The sequence below is a fragment of the Solanum verrucosum genome, unplaced genomic scaffold, assembly GCF_900185275.1.
Source record: "Solanum verrucosum unplaced genomic scaffold, falcon-dt-bn FXZP01000268.1, whole genome shotgun sequence".
Classification (NCBI taxonomy): Eukaryota; Viridiplantae; Streptophyta; class Magnoliopsida; order Solanales; family Solanaceae; genus Solanum; species Solanum verrucosum.
In genome coordinates, this window is record NW_026019957.1 from 4,169,405 (window position 1) to 4,186,221 (window position 16,817).

Sequence of the window (16,817 nt, forward strand, 5' to 3'; positions counted from 1 at the left end):
TGATTTTTCCTTTGCTACTCAAGTGCTAAATTCAATTTAGGTTAGATTTGGGTTTTTTCTTAATAAATTAATTTTTAATTGCTTTTTCCTTTGCTGCTCAAGTTACAAATTCAATTTAGGTTAGGTTTTGAACTTTTTCCAAAATATCAATATTTTTTATTGATTTTCCTTTTCTGCTTAAATGGAAGATCCAAATTAGGTTAGGTTTGAGTTTCTCTGAATAGATCTTTTTTTTTTATTGATTTACTTTAGTGCTCAAGTGACAGATTCAACTTAGTTTGATGTAGTATTCTCTCGATAGATCAAAGTTTTAATCAATTTTTCCTTTGTTGCACAAGTGATAGATTCAACATAGGTTAGGTTTGACCTTCTCTTAATATATCAAAAAAATATCCTTGATTTCTTCCTTGTTTGTTCAAGCGACAGAACAACTCAGGTTAGGTTTTGAACTTTTCTCAATAGTTCATTTTTAAAAAAAAAAAAACTATTGGTGTTCGGGTTAGTTTTTGCACACCTTGACCATTCCATGAAGTACCCTCTATATCTCACTAGCATAGTTACTAGGTAATTTTATCCACCTAGGTTCAGCCTATATTTTTTTCTCGCCGGGATTTGAACCTTGGTATTCATGCCCTTAGGTGCAAATCAGTCAATCATTCAATGCATTCCTTCTTGCTAGCAATATTGTTTATATTCTTGTTCAATGAAACCTATTGAGTGAGCTCTAAAAGCTCTTTGGTTCCAAAAAATAAGTTTCAGTGATGTAGTTTTACTCTAATCTTAATTGTTTTCTAATTTCTCATCACTAAGTTAAATTAATTATCCTAATTAGATTTACAAATATTATGAAACATGAGAACCCTAACCTTTAAATTTAGAAAGATCATTTTTCCTCAACATTTTTTTTTTAGAAGTATGGAAAGTAAGAGAAGAGTGAATGAAGACCCCCATGGAGCGGTAAGGAGATCGATGAGTTTTTAATCTACCACTTTATGTATGAAATTACAGACATATAGTGAATAGAGGAACTCCTTCAACTTCAAATCAACTTCCTTATAAAGATACGTGATTCATTGTCGATACTCACCACTCAAAAGAACCAAAAGAGAAAAAAAGTTGGACATATCCAATTCAAATAGTAGAATCTAAAGCTTGGCTCATACTAGATCTAACTTACAAAGTACACACACTTACAAGAGTAGATCATAACTGGATAGTACATTTCCAGTTACAAAATGTAGCTTGGTCCAACTCATACATGTTATGTCACTTGCTCATTCTATTGTGTTCGATTGTGTTCATAGTTCTATGTATTCATGGTTTCTCTTGCAGCTCTTCGTGTTATTTACACCGACTTATCTAATCTAATCTAAAAGTAATCTATGGAACAAATTAATATTGGAAGTTGGAAATAACCCTCATAGTGCATGCAGGCAACATAGAGGACACAAAAATTCTCTAATGGACCATCGCATGTCCTCAAAGTGACAGATTCAACTTAGTTTGATGTAGAATTCTGTCGATAGATCAAATTTTTAATCAATTTTTCCTTTTTTGCTCAAGTGATAGATTCAACATAGGTTAGGTTTGACCTTCTCTTAATATATCAAAAAAATATCATTGATTTTTTCCTTTTTTGTTCAAGCGACAGAACAACTCAGGTTAGGTTTTGAGCTTTTCTCGATAGTTCATTTTTTTGAAAAAAAAAACTATTGGTGTTCGAGTTAGTTTTTGCACACCTTGACCATTCCACAAAGTACCTCTTAATTCTATATCTCACCAACATAGTTACTAGGTAATTTTATCCACCTAGGTTCACCCTATATATTTTTCTCACCGGGATTTGAACCTTGGTATTCATGCCCTTAGGTGCAAATCAGTCAATCATTCAGTGCATTCCTTCTTGCTAACAATATTATTTATATTCTTGTTCAATTAAACCTATTGAGTGAGCTCTAAAAGCTCTTTGGTTCCAAAAAAATAAGTTTCAGTGATGTAGTTTTACTCTAATCTTAATTGTTTTTCTAATTTCTCATCAACTAAGTTAAATTAATTATCCTAATTAGATTTACAAATATTATGAAACATGAGAACCCTAACCTTTAACTTTAGAAAGACATTTTTGTTCAACATTTTTTTTCTAGAAGTAGGGAAAGTAAGAGAAGAGTGAATGAAGACCCCCATGGAGCGGTAAGGAGATCGATGAGTTTTTAATCTACCGCTTTATGTATGAAATTACAGACATATAGTGAATGGAGGAGCCCCTTCAACTTCGAATCAGCTTCCTGAAAAAGATACATGATTCATTTTCGATACTCACCACTCAAAAGAACCAAAAGAAAAAAAAGTTGGATATATCCAATTCAAAGAGTAGAATCTAAAGCTTGGCTCATACTAGATCTAACTTACAAAGTACACACACTTACATGAGTAGATCATAACTGGATAAAAATGTACATAGTACATTTCCAGTTACTAGATGTAGCCTGGTCCAACTCATACTTGTTATGTCTCTTGCTCATTCTATTGTGTTCGATTATGTTCATAGTTCTATGTATTCATGGTTTCTCTTGCAGCTCGTCGTGTTATTTACACCGACTTATCTAATCTAATCTAAAAGTAATATATGGAACAAATTAATATTGGAAGTTGGAAATAACCCTCATAGTGCATGCAGGCAACACAGAGGACACAAAATTTCTCTAATGGACCATCGCATGTCCTCAAAAGAAACCTCAGCTCTCCCTTCAACTGCATCTGCAGCTAAGGTAATTGTCAGATCTGTGGCATACATGTCTTAAAAATTATTCCGCCATATATTTGGACTATTAGTTAGAAATATATATATATATTTTGCATAACCTCAATATAAGAGTATATTTCTTTGAAGATGCCTCAGCTTGCTTCGAGTGTATCAACAACAAATGCTGAAATAGGGAAGTCCATTATAGTGGACAATATCAAAGAGCATAAGAAGAAAAAGAGGAGCAAGAATAGAAAAGCATGCGAGAAAAGGCAAGATACTGGTCCCGAAGAAAGAGAGTCTTCAACCCAAGAAAACCAAGCTTTGGACGAAAAACAGAAGGAACTTTCCTCTTTCTGGTTTAAACTTGTACCACAGGGAGGCAAGTAAGGACCAATATACCAGGCACATCGCTCTGAAGGTTCTTGTCTCATTGATATGACATAACTTTTTTCTTTTACTCTTGGCAGGAAGGGACTTAGATTGCCTCCCCTTGACAGGCCCAATATCCATCTCAAGTAAGATTTTCTCCACACAACATTGATTTAAAACTCATGCTCATCACCACGTAAAATGAAATGAGTAATTTTGAATCATTTACAGGGACAGTAGCGCCACTGTAACTTTAATCCAGAAGTTCATTGCACAGAAGCTAAATTTGAATGATCATACTGAGGTAATGATTTTATAAGCTAAATTATGCATTTATTTGAACTAGATAGTTATATAAAATTCAAGAATTAGGAAATATATATACTAATGCTTACTTAACATAGATAAAGGAACTTATGTTGAAACAGTTGACGTTGAAAATATTGCCACAGTACTGCTTTGCCGCTGAATCGTCTTTATATCATTTTGTGCAGGTGGATGTTGTTTGCTGCGGTGAAAAGCTGAATGGAGATATGACGGTCAAGGACATTCAACTTAGATGGAAGTCACACCTTCCCAATTCTGGAAAGGGAAAGGTAAAATGGGAGTTGGAGCAGGCTATGACTCAGCTAGGATACATCAGAAGCAAGAAGCTTCAAACTCCACCCAAAAAATAAGAAGTGAACTTGAGACTTAAAGACTTATCAGTAGACAATTTTTGTACTTGCATAATAATAGCCACAGAGCTATTAGTACCTTAATTCTCTGCTTTATTATCGGCAAACAATCTATGCTTTCGACTTGTGTTTCCTACTTTCCTACCAAATATTATGCTATGGACTTCTATATTAGCATTTTTTTCAGAATGCATCTTAAATAAGTGGGGTTTTCTGATTCTCACTAATTTGTATTCCTTTAAAGAGAGATGAAAGTGAGACTATTTGATACCATGTTACCTATCAGATTTCATTATAAGATTTAAGCAATTATTTAGTTTAAACAAGTCTTCAATCATTAAGATCTTGAACAAAGTCTTAGTATCATTAAGATGTATTCTTTTGTGGATAATATTCACTATCACACTCACCAACCACCACCATTAACCACCTCTTTCATCACAACTACATGAACCATCTTCTTGAAATTTAACTTTTATCACTCCGAATATGAAATCTTTTGTGAACTTGAGACTTCGGACATATCTTGGTACTACAGGATTATTTGATTTTCCTTTTGTAGAATGCAAGCTATTGATTGTATTTCACCAAATAGCATCTAACACTCAATTTATCTCTTCAATATGTTTAAATCTCATGCTCATCACCATGTAAAATGAAATGCCGGTTTTGCAACATTTGTAGGGACAGTAGCGCTACTGTAACTTTGTCATATCATATCAAATATTGATTATTTATGATTCGACAAAACGGTATTAATTTCTCTAGTAGTTTCAATGCTAGTTCATTCATTTATAATTGTACTACACATAATGAAAGTTTGAATCTGAATGGTTAAACTTTAGGTCATCAAGTGAATCTGTTATCATTAAGATTTAAGCATTTAATTAATCATTAAGATCTTGAACAAAGTCTTAATATCTTGTGTGGATAATATTCATTATCATTCTATCCACAATCACTAACTATAACCATTATCGTTGTCAATCACCAACCACCATTGGCAACCAACATCAGTGCCAACCACTTTATACAAGCTCATTCGAAGGCAAATATCATTACACGTTCTATCATACAGAATTACTTACTGAACTCGATGTTTGGAGCAAAATTATATTATACTTATTGGTTTGAACCCCTACTATATGTTTTGACAAAGGTACAATTGTTCAGTTAAAAAATGATCATGAGCTAGATTTGCTTCATCTAGCTTCATATTACCCATCCTCTAGGCAAAGGCCTTGTAACATTATACTTGTGGTGATTTGGAATATGGGGGTGGGGTTACGATGTTGCTTTATAACTTGGTAAAAGTTTTTATCTGCTCCGCCCCATTATTATTTTTTACCACATTGCTCTATTTATAACCACCCCAACCCACATGGCTCACTCTATACAATTAAGTATTTTTTATTTTTTTTTACATTTAACTCGCCTACCACTTCATCTTGCTTTTGATATTCAAAACAATAGTTTTGTCCCGCATAAAACTCTCTTACACCACCCCGATTATGAGTTTCTCACAACGCACCACCTTCCCACTGCCATATCTTTTAATGTGGTGATTTGCTTTTCACAATGAAATGGTATAGATGGAAAAGGAGATTACAAGATGTGGAATCATGATAAAAGTTCATGTAGCCAACCAACTGCACTGACAAAATTCCTCTCTAAATAAATTATCTACAATGCTTTATTTTCCTATATAGTAATATTAACATATATACCATATTTCCTTTTGAGCAAAAAAGTTCTACTCTCCAAAGCTTAAAAGTCTATCACGATCCAACCCACCGGGCCGTGCGGGGACCCACTCTAACACCTAAGTAGGAGAACCCTCATATCCCAATAGCCAAAACATGCGGAAAATTAACGAAAAACAATTATAAATGAAATCATAAAGTTTTTATAATGAAAACCTTCTTTAAAAAATTCGGGATATGACTTGTAAAGTAATTAACATCCCCCAAGGATCTAGTCTAAAAAGGTACAAGAGCTACTAAGTGTAAAATCTGGACGATATAATAAATGACACAGCTCCCACCACGTGGAAGGAAAATAGAAGTTGTTGGAGATTTTCTTCGTCTTCACCTAATGAAACATCACCGACCCTGCATCCAGACTATGCCAAAAAGACATAGCAAGAGTAGTATCAGTGCAAAACACACATACTGATAGGCATCATCGGTCAACCCGACACCACCTCATAATACAAGAAACCAACTAGTAAAACATGTCATAACATCCATCGATTCTCCACCTTTACCCTCTCTCCAACTACCTCAGAATTACACTAGCACTCTTACCACCAACTACTTCCTAACCAACCTACTTACTAGGTTCTTGATCACAACCTAGCCATTCTAACACGTAGAAAAGTCCACAATACGCAATACAACCATTCTGACTAACAACCCCCGACATACCCTTTACTTTCTCTTCTAAGTTGCCTCGTCCTTGCCATATAGCACATTACCACACGCTTTCAAACTACCAACCCAGAATTCCTTCCTCGAATGTGAAATCCACCTAAGCGATTAGACTCACGTACACTACCCCCACTTCTCACTTTTACAACACATGGGCATCCCTTACTCTCAACTATTTCGATCCTCGAACACTTTGCCTTCCCAATTCATTCGACAACACGTTACGAAACAAGTTCACTCAGCACAAAAGAACAATCAAATATAAGTCCTCATAACCATATAACCACTCTGGGGAATTACAATATCATTTTTCATTACGAATCACGTTCAATTTCTCTATTCTCAAATATCACAGTTATATCACGTAATTGGTCCTCTCATTGAACCCAAACTCAAACCGTTAGCATACCGGGCCGTGCGGAGACCCACTCTCACCTAAGAATAACTCGACCATACTCAGCCCTAGTTCGCATCTAAGGCTTCTTCATATAATTTAATTAGCTCATGTTCGGTGCATGAAGGCCTACACATGAATTCTACCATTGGTTATCATTATACTATGCAACGAGCACAGGTTATAACTACTCAATTAATAAAACCTAGCCTACCTGGGCGCCAAGCAGCTACACGGAGTTTTGTCTTCGATTCTTATTTCCGAAACTCGTGACGGTGATCTTGATCGGAAATTCGTAATCCATAGACATCCTTATGCTAGAAATATCTCTCTCCATCTTTCCCAAGCTTGGAGCAGCTTTTTGGGAGGGGGGGGGGGGGGGCTTTAGGGTGTTTTACAACTAATTTAGGTATTTTAGGGAGAAGAAGGAAATAAGATTTCGCGTTATTTACATTCTGTCTCGCCTATCCCGCCCTGGCGACTACTTACCCCGCTGTGGCTCTGCCGCCCTAGCACATCTGGCCCGCCTTGGCGGGATAGTGACCTAGAATTTCCTGAATTTCCATTTTTTTTCTAAATAACGACAGTTCATATCATTACAAAGTCTATATAATCTTAAAGAACAATTCTTCAAACAAAAGAAACCATTTAACTTTCCATATTACCCACTAAAAAGAAAAGAAATTACATTGATCTGAAATCATAGTAGCTTTACGATTGCTTACTATTGATGTGCATATTCCCAATTTATTAATGAGCATAAAGAACTCATTTCTGAAGCTAAAGAAAAATCTTATAAAGTCAACAAAACATTATAATTTCTAGTTGCTTGTGATGATTGAGATGTTGTTGCCATTTGAGCCAAGATGCTAGCATATTGTACAACCGGGTGTTGTGAAGTGCATTGATCAGAGAGGCCAAACTCTAAAAAAATTGGTTCAACATGCAAAAAAGGACCCGGTAATGATATTTTTTTCAAGAGTTTCCTTCCATATATCAAAGAATTCACTCATAATCAGATGTGATGTTTCCCATGAAGAAATCGAAAGATACTCCATCTACAAAAGAAACAAACATCTTATGAGGCAAGCATGCTCATAATAGTATTTACAGTGTTAATTAGGTAAAGTACAACAATTGAATTCCTCTCCATGAAGAGTAAAAAAACATAATATATTACAACATAGCTATGTTTTTTTTTTTAAAAAGATTAACCACATAAAAAGCTTCAACTGAGAATAAATTTCTAAAAGTATTTCATACCTCCATAACTATTCCCCTCAAGTTCTCAGAATTTATTGGAACAACTTTGCCTACTCGCAGCCGGAAGTCACCAAGTCGATATTGAAACCCTTATATCTGTCAAATATTTTAATGAATATTTATGAAGACAAAATTCTTGATGGTGCTATATAAGTATATATATCATCCACGTACAATAAGAACAATAATTTGCAGATCGCAACAATACAAACCTCACAATTAACTATAAGCTTCATTATGTATGATTGTAAGTTCTCCATTATCGTCTACATCGATGACTCTGCTTCCACAACCAGTCGTTGCCTACTAAGTGCCATGCAAAACTTGTTGGGTTGTTCTTGAAGTGAAACCCCCAAAACTTTTTGGAGAAATTCCGATGCATTTGCCTGTACTAGTAAAAGAAAAAATAAATCAATCAACAATTAAATCTCGTATATGGCCACAAAAGTACTCTTAAAAATGACATGATGTGTAAGTTGGAAATGCAAGATATATAGATTATCTTACATTTAGATCTATTCTTGACCCAAATTATTTCAATACTTCTTTGCTTTTTTATAGATTACTTACGAAGGAGAAAAACTTCCCAAATCCAATCTTTATAATGCATCGAGAGGAAAAAAAAGGCCATTCCTTTATATAATGTTTACAAACATAATTTATTAAGTAATGAAATACCTTTAAGTATGGGCTTATAAAAGGTAAAAGTATTTTTCCATCTTCCTTCTTTAACGCCATTAATGCTCTCAGCACAATTAGATACGTCTATCAATATTTGACTATTGATTGTTGTTCCTGCATTTGGCTGCCAACGCAAAACCCTAACAACAGACAAAGTAACAAACAGTACACTTAAACATACACACAAAAATCTTTCAAAAATGTTATGTTTCTAATGAATTCAAAATCGTTACCATTTGATTGGCAACTTTCAAAAATGTTATGTTATGTTTCTAATGAAAACAGTACAATTTCCTTTTTGCCTCTTAACAAAAAAATCATCCAAAAAGAACAAATGCTTTGGCTAATACAAGGAAAGATAAGAGAATGAATCTTAAAGTAGTTGAAAGTGTCTGAAAGAATAAAACTGTATTTATAGTTGACAAGTACCTTAATCAAGTCATTAAGTTCATGTCATATTTGGATTTTGTTACTAAAATTTCAACAAATTTACCTTTTATGTTTAAACTTATTAGATAATCAAAATAGTATTTCTTCTACCTTCTAATTTATTGTGGAATTAATATTTTTTCCTAATTATCATTGAACATAGAAAGAAAGAATAATAAATATTCATCCTAAAATGTAGGTCAACATCATATTTTGTCCGAATCGTATCTAGTCTATATATTTATTTCTCTTCATTAATATACCTTTTTTATAAGAGGAAAAATTATACTTTGAAGGATGAAAAACAAGTCAAAGATTTCATGCACGAATAGGAATTATTTTTATTAAAATAAAGTATGTACTATATTTATTTCATTTTATATGACACAATATTACTTTTATACCTATTAGGTAATTAAAATAGTATTTTCATTCCTTGTAAAATCAATAGTTTTTCTTAATCTTCTTCAAAGATAGAATAAATGTAGTTCTGAATAAAAATTTCTTAGAATGGTGTATTTAGTTTACATATTTATTTTTATTAATTAATATACCAATTAAAAAAAAGATGTTTTGAAGGATCAAACAAGTCAAAACATTCATGCACAAATATGAATCGTTTATAGTAAAATAAAGTATATACTATCTTTATTTCATCTTATATAATACAATTCTGTATTAGGAATCAAATAATTTCTATCCAAAATTCTTATCTACGTACCTTGCATGCTTTTAATTATAAATTTCCGACTTAAGTTACTTTTTAAAAAAAATTGATTTTAGTTTTTAATAAGAAAAATAGTACACGTAAAATTTGTCAACAATGTCAACTATAAGAATTTGTATAGTAGCCAAGATATTCAATAGTTTTTCCACATCACCTATTGCATTCAGAGTGTTACACTATTTTATTGTAATTAAAAGAATTTACCTATTTAATTGTCTACTTATAAGTTTTCTCTTAATCCTGGCTAGTGAAAGATCAACCAGGCGGGATGAGGATGAAGTGCAGATCAATTAATGTATAATCATTTAGCTTCAAAATCATACAAAGAGTCTGTTTGGATTAGCTAACTATAAATTAACAACGTTTAAATTTAAGTGCGAAAATTAATTTTATAAATAAATTGTTACAAGTTTGGATAGAGGTGATGAAACCAATAATAAAAAGTTGATGTGTTTGGCAAAAAATACTATTAAGTTGTGCTACTATTAAAATGACTAAAAGACCCTAAATATTGTCAAAAAATTATATATTAAAACCAATTCTTTATGCAAAAGAACGAATGGTATACACCAATCAAAGAAATTTGTAATACCAAAGACAATAAGTTGTTGAACTTGTTTTGTGTGTGGAAAAATGGGAAAATGTAGAAGGCCTCAATTTCAAGTTCGATAGCGTTTTAGACATTCCACGTTCATTGTTTGAACTTACATATTGATGAATATTATTCTTATTATCAAGAACTTATTGTAAGGTGATGAACTCCAAAGAAAATTTATTTTTTGTTATATTGAAAATGATGTCATTGTTGTATTTGTTGCTCAAGGTAAAGGAAAGGACATAAATATGACTAGAACTCATCAATGCTACAGTTGCAAAGGAATATTGTCATATTGCTAGCAATTGTAGCAAGAAGTTCTGTAATTAGTGTAAATAACAAGGACACATTATCAAAGAGTATCCAACGCGCCCTCAAAATCGTAGGGTCGGTGCTTTTCAAGGTGGGATAAATGGTTCCACTATTGATAACTCATCTTCAGGACAAGTTCTTACTCCTAAAATGGTGCAACAAATGATAGTGTCATCCTTTTAGCACTGCTATTACAAGATAATGATGTTACATCTAATTTTGGATTGTTAATTCGAGTGCTTTCAATCATATGACTAACTCAACGAGCATCCTAAAACATGTTCGTAAGTATCAAGGTCCATCACAAATACAAATTGTCAATGGTAGTAATTTACTCATTTCCAATGTTGGAGACATTACTCCAACTTTCAAGAATGTTTTTATTTCATCAAAGCTCTCAACTAGTCTTATTTCAGCTAGACAATTGATAGATAACAATTGTGATGTCAATTTTTCTTGTAATGGTTGTCTTGTGCAGGATCAAGTGTCGAAGACGATAATCGCGAAGGGGCCTAAAGTTGGACGATTATTTCCTATACAGTTTTCATTCCTCTTATTCTATATTTTGCTTGTACTTCTACTGCTAGTAAGACTGAGGTTTGGCATAAGCGTCTAGGACATCTAAATTTTGTTGTGTTGTTTCATTTATTAAATTCTAGTTTATTGGTAAAGAAAAATCAATTTTCAGCTACTTCCATTGATTGTTCTACTTATAAATTAGGCAAAAGTAAAACTTTTCTTCCTAATTTTGGTAGTCGTGCTACAAAGCGATTTGATGTCATTCATAGTGATTTTTCGGGATTTTCACCAATTATTTCTCATGCACATTTCAAATACTTTGTGACATTCATAGATAATTATAGTCGATTTACATGGGTGTATTTTCTTCAACCCAAATCTGAGGTATTCTCTATGTTCAAGACAATTTTGTCTTACATTGAGATTCAGTTTTCTACAAGCATCAAATAATTAAGATCTAATTCTGGTGGAGAATACGTCTTATGAATTTAAAAAAGTTTTACTTGACAAGTGAATTGTCTAACAATGCTCTTATGGATATACACCAAAATAAAATGGAGTTGCTAAGCGTAAAATCGTCACCTTTAAGATGTCACTCGTACATTATTGATTGAGTCCTCTATACCATCTAAATACTAGATGGAAGCTTTCTCTACTGCTGTCTATTTAATTAATAGACTTCCATCTAAAGTGCTAAATCTTGAGTCTCCATATTTTCGTCCCTATCATCAAAATCCTAACTATAGTGATTTTCATGCATTTGGTTGTGTTTGCTTTGTGCATTTGTCTCCTTCACAACACAATACATTTTTTGTACAGTCTACTAAGTGTGCTTTTATGAGTTATAGTACTTCACAAAAAAGTTTTATTTGCTATGATCCATGATCTCACAAATTTCATGTTTCTAGAAATGTTGTTTTATTTGAGAATGAGTATTTATTTCCTACTATTATAGATTCATTTTTTGCTTCTCCTCTTCTTCCTACTTTTGATGATTTATCATCTTCTTTTAAAAGGTTCAATTCTGGATTTGTGTATGAACGACGTCGGCTTACTTTACCTCATCCCGCCACTAATCCGCCACCTGAAATTGCACCACAACTAGAATATGAGAATTCTCCAAGATCTAGTGCTCTTGAGCCTACTCGGCAATCTACCAGAGTATCTCGTACTCCCAATTGGTATGTATTTTCCTCTACTTTAGCCAATATTTATGTTACAACTTGTTACTCACAAGCTTCCAAGCATGAATGTTGACAGAAAGCAATGGAGGAAGAATATCACACTCTGAGTCTACACCCTGGACGTTTCTGTCACTCGAGAAAAATCGTTTGTCCCCAAGCGAACCCTTAGCCTGGCTGACTACTTAGCGAAAGACTTACTCAGGCAAAATGGGAACTTCAAATGCATAATTAAACTTTAAAGTCTCAATTAAAATTTAACTCAAATAAATATCTGGAAATACTTAACAAGATATAAGTAACCGTCTTAGGATCTCAAAATATCTCAAAGGGGAAATAATGAGAGACTTCTCAACTCTAACTATCTATGAAGCCTCTAATACTATGATAGATGTCAGAACAAAACCCGCGACAACTTAACAACGCAAGAAATAAGTATGAAGTCCTCCGCAAAGCAAGGAGGCTCACCAAAGCTAGTTGGAATGCAAGAAATATCAACGAAGCGCCTATTAATGACCATGAGCACCTGTATCTGCATCATAAAAAGGTGAAGGTCGAATGACGTCAGTACATTGAATGTACGAGTATGTAAGGAGAACTCAAAACATAGGTAACTGAACAAATAATACTGAAAGAATACTCACCTTAACTTAACTTCAATACAAGAGCAATAATAAGAGATTCAATAATTAAAGTTTTATAAAACAGAAGGTATTAACTCAAGGATGTATAGAATACAATAATTTATTCCTTACACTATTTGGGAGATTCTCGAACCGACAACCATCACTATGAGCTATGTAATGATACATCTTCTCGCCTATGCTTCCAGAACTGTCCTATACCTTGTCTTGGTACAAAACACCTCAACTAAGTAGATCCACTAAGCTATGCTTAAAAGCAATAAGAAATCGTCTAAAAGTACGATCCTTTACTTGTCATGACCCAAGGTAGACCCTAGGTGTAACATGGCGTATATGACCCCGAGACCCCATACAAACCTCTTAGCTTTCATCATACAAGAATTAGAATAAAAGGATTTAAAAGACACTTTCAATATATCAAAGTTGCATAAAGCATAGCAAAAATCTAAACGTCATCTCAAAGTCATCTAGTACATAAGAATGAATTTGGGTGAAGCCCGTACATCATGTTCAAAAACTGAAAGTAAGGAAATAATGAAAACAATAAATGTCCGGTCCTCGAAGCATGAGGACTCACCAAAGCTTGAAATCTCCTCGACGAACTCTAGCCACGAAACTGGAAACCCTGGTAGTCGATCCCTACAATTGGAAAAATATAGGCAAGAGTATGCGTTAGTACAAAATATGTACTAAGTATGATAGTCATGCATAAAACATTTAAAAATATGCTTAAAGAGAGATGCCTTTATGAGATGCAATGACCAAGCTAAACATGAGATAACGAGTTAGAAAGCATAAGTCATAAAACATGGTCAATGCACATAGTCATCATCTTAAACATGTATGAGATACTTCCTTGAAGTAACTTTAGTTCATCATAGCTTGCTTGTGGGAAGTAGCCTTAACCGACATATAAGACCATGAGGGCTATCATCATGGAATCCAGTGTCTCCCACACCGAAAAAGTTGTCTTACTTGCCACGGTAAGGACCTGAACTTCTAGCTTATGTGGATCCACTAGATAATCTCTATCTAGACAATCCTATGTTGGCACATAGTTTATGGGACACGGGTAATCGCCACTTGTCCACTCGGTACTAAGCTTACCTTCCAAGGAATAGTTCTTATTCATATTCATCTTAGCTCTTGAAGGAACATGGATAATCACCTCTTGTCCTTACATCATGTGACATGGGTAATCACCTCTTGTCTTTCAATTAGAGAGCATGGGTAATCACCTCTTGCCTCAACATTAGAATAGCTCCTTAACATTGGTTCATTTTAGGTGGGAAAACCTTTAAACCCTAAGAACCCTTATTATGTGACAAAACCTTTCAAAAATCATGCTTTCATGTGTATATGAGAAATCCTTTCAACAACACAACCATAACAACATCATTGATACTTCACTCTCAAATCATCCTTAAAACATTTACATAAATTCCATAAGAACATGCATAATTCCATAATTCACCTTTCAAGGTTCTAAACCGACTTTCAATCATCAACATCTAGAAAACATGGGTTCATGGGAATTCATCATAAAATCATGTAATTATATCAATTCATTCTTGAAAGATCATAACAAAATCAAATACACCAATAATCAGAAGAACCCACGTCATGGAAGAAAACCCTAACCGATCAATTGGGGAATTCTATTTTTATAAATTGAAAATTTAGGAACTCCATGAATGAAAGGGCTCCATGGATAAAAACTATCATAACTCAATGCCAATTGCTTAACTTCAATAGAGGAATTGGAGTCATGTCTTGGAACCCTAGATTGAACCCATCTTACTAAGTCATATTTGTTGATCAAGTTGGTTCTTAGGGGGGAGTTGAACATGAATTTTTCTATGGATTTAATTTATCATCATCAAAAAGAGAGAATTTGTTGAACTATGTTAATATGAAATTTTGATATGATTGACAAACATTATATAAAAATCAAATCTTTAACATGTCATCTCAGTTAATTGATGGAAAACCCTTACCATGGCTACTAAAAGAAATGAATTATAAAAGTTTTATGTATGAAGCGAAGAAATCAGACCCTTCACAACTAGAAAGTATAAGGTACTAGAGTTAGTCCGATGCTTTTGATTATATATAGTTATAATCTGAAATTGCTCAATTTTTTAGTGGGGATTTGAGACAAATCATATTACGATAGGTCGCGGTCTTTTAGTCCCTTAAACAAGGAATTTAAGAACCTGATTTTTTAATGCATTAGGTAGGATATCATAAAATAATAATAGCAGAGAAAATTTATCTTATTAATAAATAAGATTTAGGTAGATACTGGTATACATATAATGGATTTCCCTCTAATAATTGGAATTAAAATGTTCAACACTGTTTTACATTAAAGTCATAGTTCATTAGTTCCACCATAGAAGAGAAAAGTTAAGAAAATAATTAATCCAAACAACAAAATTCGTCTCAGAGTCGCTCCCTGACTGGAACGCTTATAAATAAACTCTTGTATCAATATTTATTTTCATTCCTCTTGTTAGATCGATCGAAAAATAATCTAAGTGAAAGCTTGTCCAGAGAGAAAGCAAGTAGAAAAGACAAAGATTTACTAATAAAATTGAACAAAAAAGATTAAATTTACAAAGAATTGACTCCTATACTAAGTTCATTTTTTCATGAAAATGGAACAAGTAGACTGCAATCTTGACACTTAGATAATTCTTGTATACACATTCCATAAACAAATCAATGAACCCTCCTACATACATCTAAAATGAAAAAAAAGAAGAAGTTATATATATATATATATATATAGGAAAGAATTTTTGGTCCTATAAAAAGCGAAATTTGTGCTTGTGGAAATTATCAAGTAATCGGATTAATTTAATTGACCTCATGTATAGTATGTAAGGAAGGCCTCCATGAGCGATGATGTAACTCTAGACCTTCATCGACGTTCATCAACTTTGTCAATAATTGATGTATCGATAGACCTTCTATGTCTGCCTTACCCATTAACTCCGATAATTGCTTCTTCGTGATTTTTATCTTTACCTCTTTTACTAAGGACATCGAAGAATGATTGATTTCCTTATTATTTTCTCCAACGAGAAAATGATCTTCCTCTAATTTCATTGTCTTACCACAATAGAAATGATCCTTGTTAGTTTCTGGCTCTTCTGATACAATCGATTCTTTTTTCATGCCATTCCCCATATATTTTTGTTGGTGTTGATATATAGTGGATATATACTCTTTTGTCTTTAGTATAAATAATCTGAATATTTATGAATTCTTGTAGCTAGGCAAGTTTTTAATTTCTTTGTAAAGATGAGTTGTGACATAGTATTTATAATAGGAAAAGTATTAAGCTATAGTTCGCATTTTTTTATTGAAGAAAAGGGTTAATGACTGCGTCGTCCAACCCATTGTACAATTATCTAGTACACCGATCTGTTTCAATTTTATTTTATTTTTGACTTCCATACAAAATTTAAGAAAGTAAAAATGTTGAATTTTAAATTAAAGATATATTAAATATATCAAAATATCTTTTATTTTTTGATATTAAACATGTCATGTGGAAAATTATATAATTGAAGAATATATACAAAAAAAAAGACATTTTTTAAAATAGACTAACAAGGTATATAGGACAAACAATTTAAAATTAAAAGAGTATATTCTTAATGCTAAAAACTACTAGCTTTCTCCGTCCTAATTTAAATATTTTAGTTTAACTAAACTCGATGTTCAAGAAATACGGAAATATTTTTAAATTTGTACGCTTAAATTAAAAATATGTGTAGTACTTTAAATCTTGTGATTTTATAACTTTTCACGTAGAATGTTGAAATTGGAAAACTTACCAA

The 16,817-nt window shown here is 32.8% G+C and overlaps 1 pseudogene; it reads right to left on the reverse strand.

Moving 5' to 3' along the window:
- Positions 1 to 7,408: 7,408 nt before the first annotated feature.
- Positions 7,409 to 16,161, reverse strand: LOC125814376 (mediator of RNA polymerase II transcription subunit 20a-like; annotated as a pseudogene).
- Positions 16,162 to 16,817: the final 656 nt, after the last annotated feature.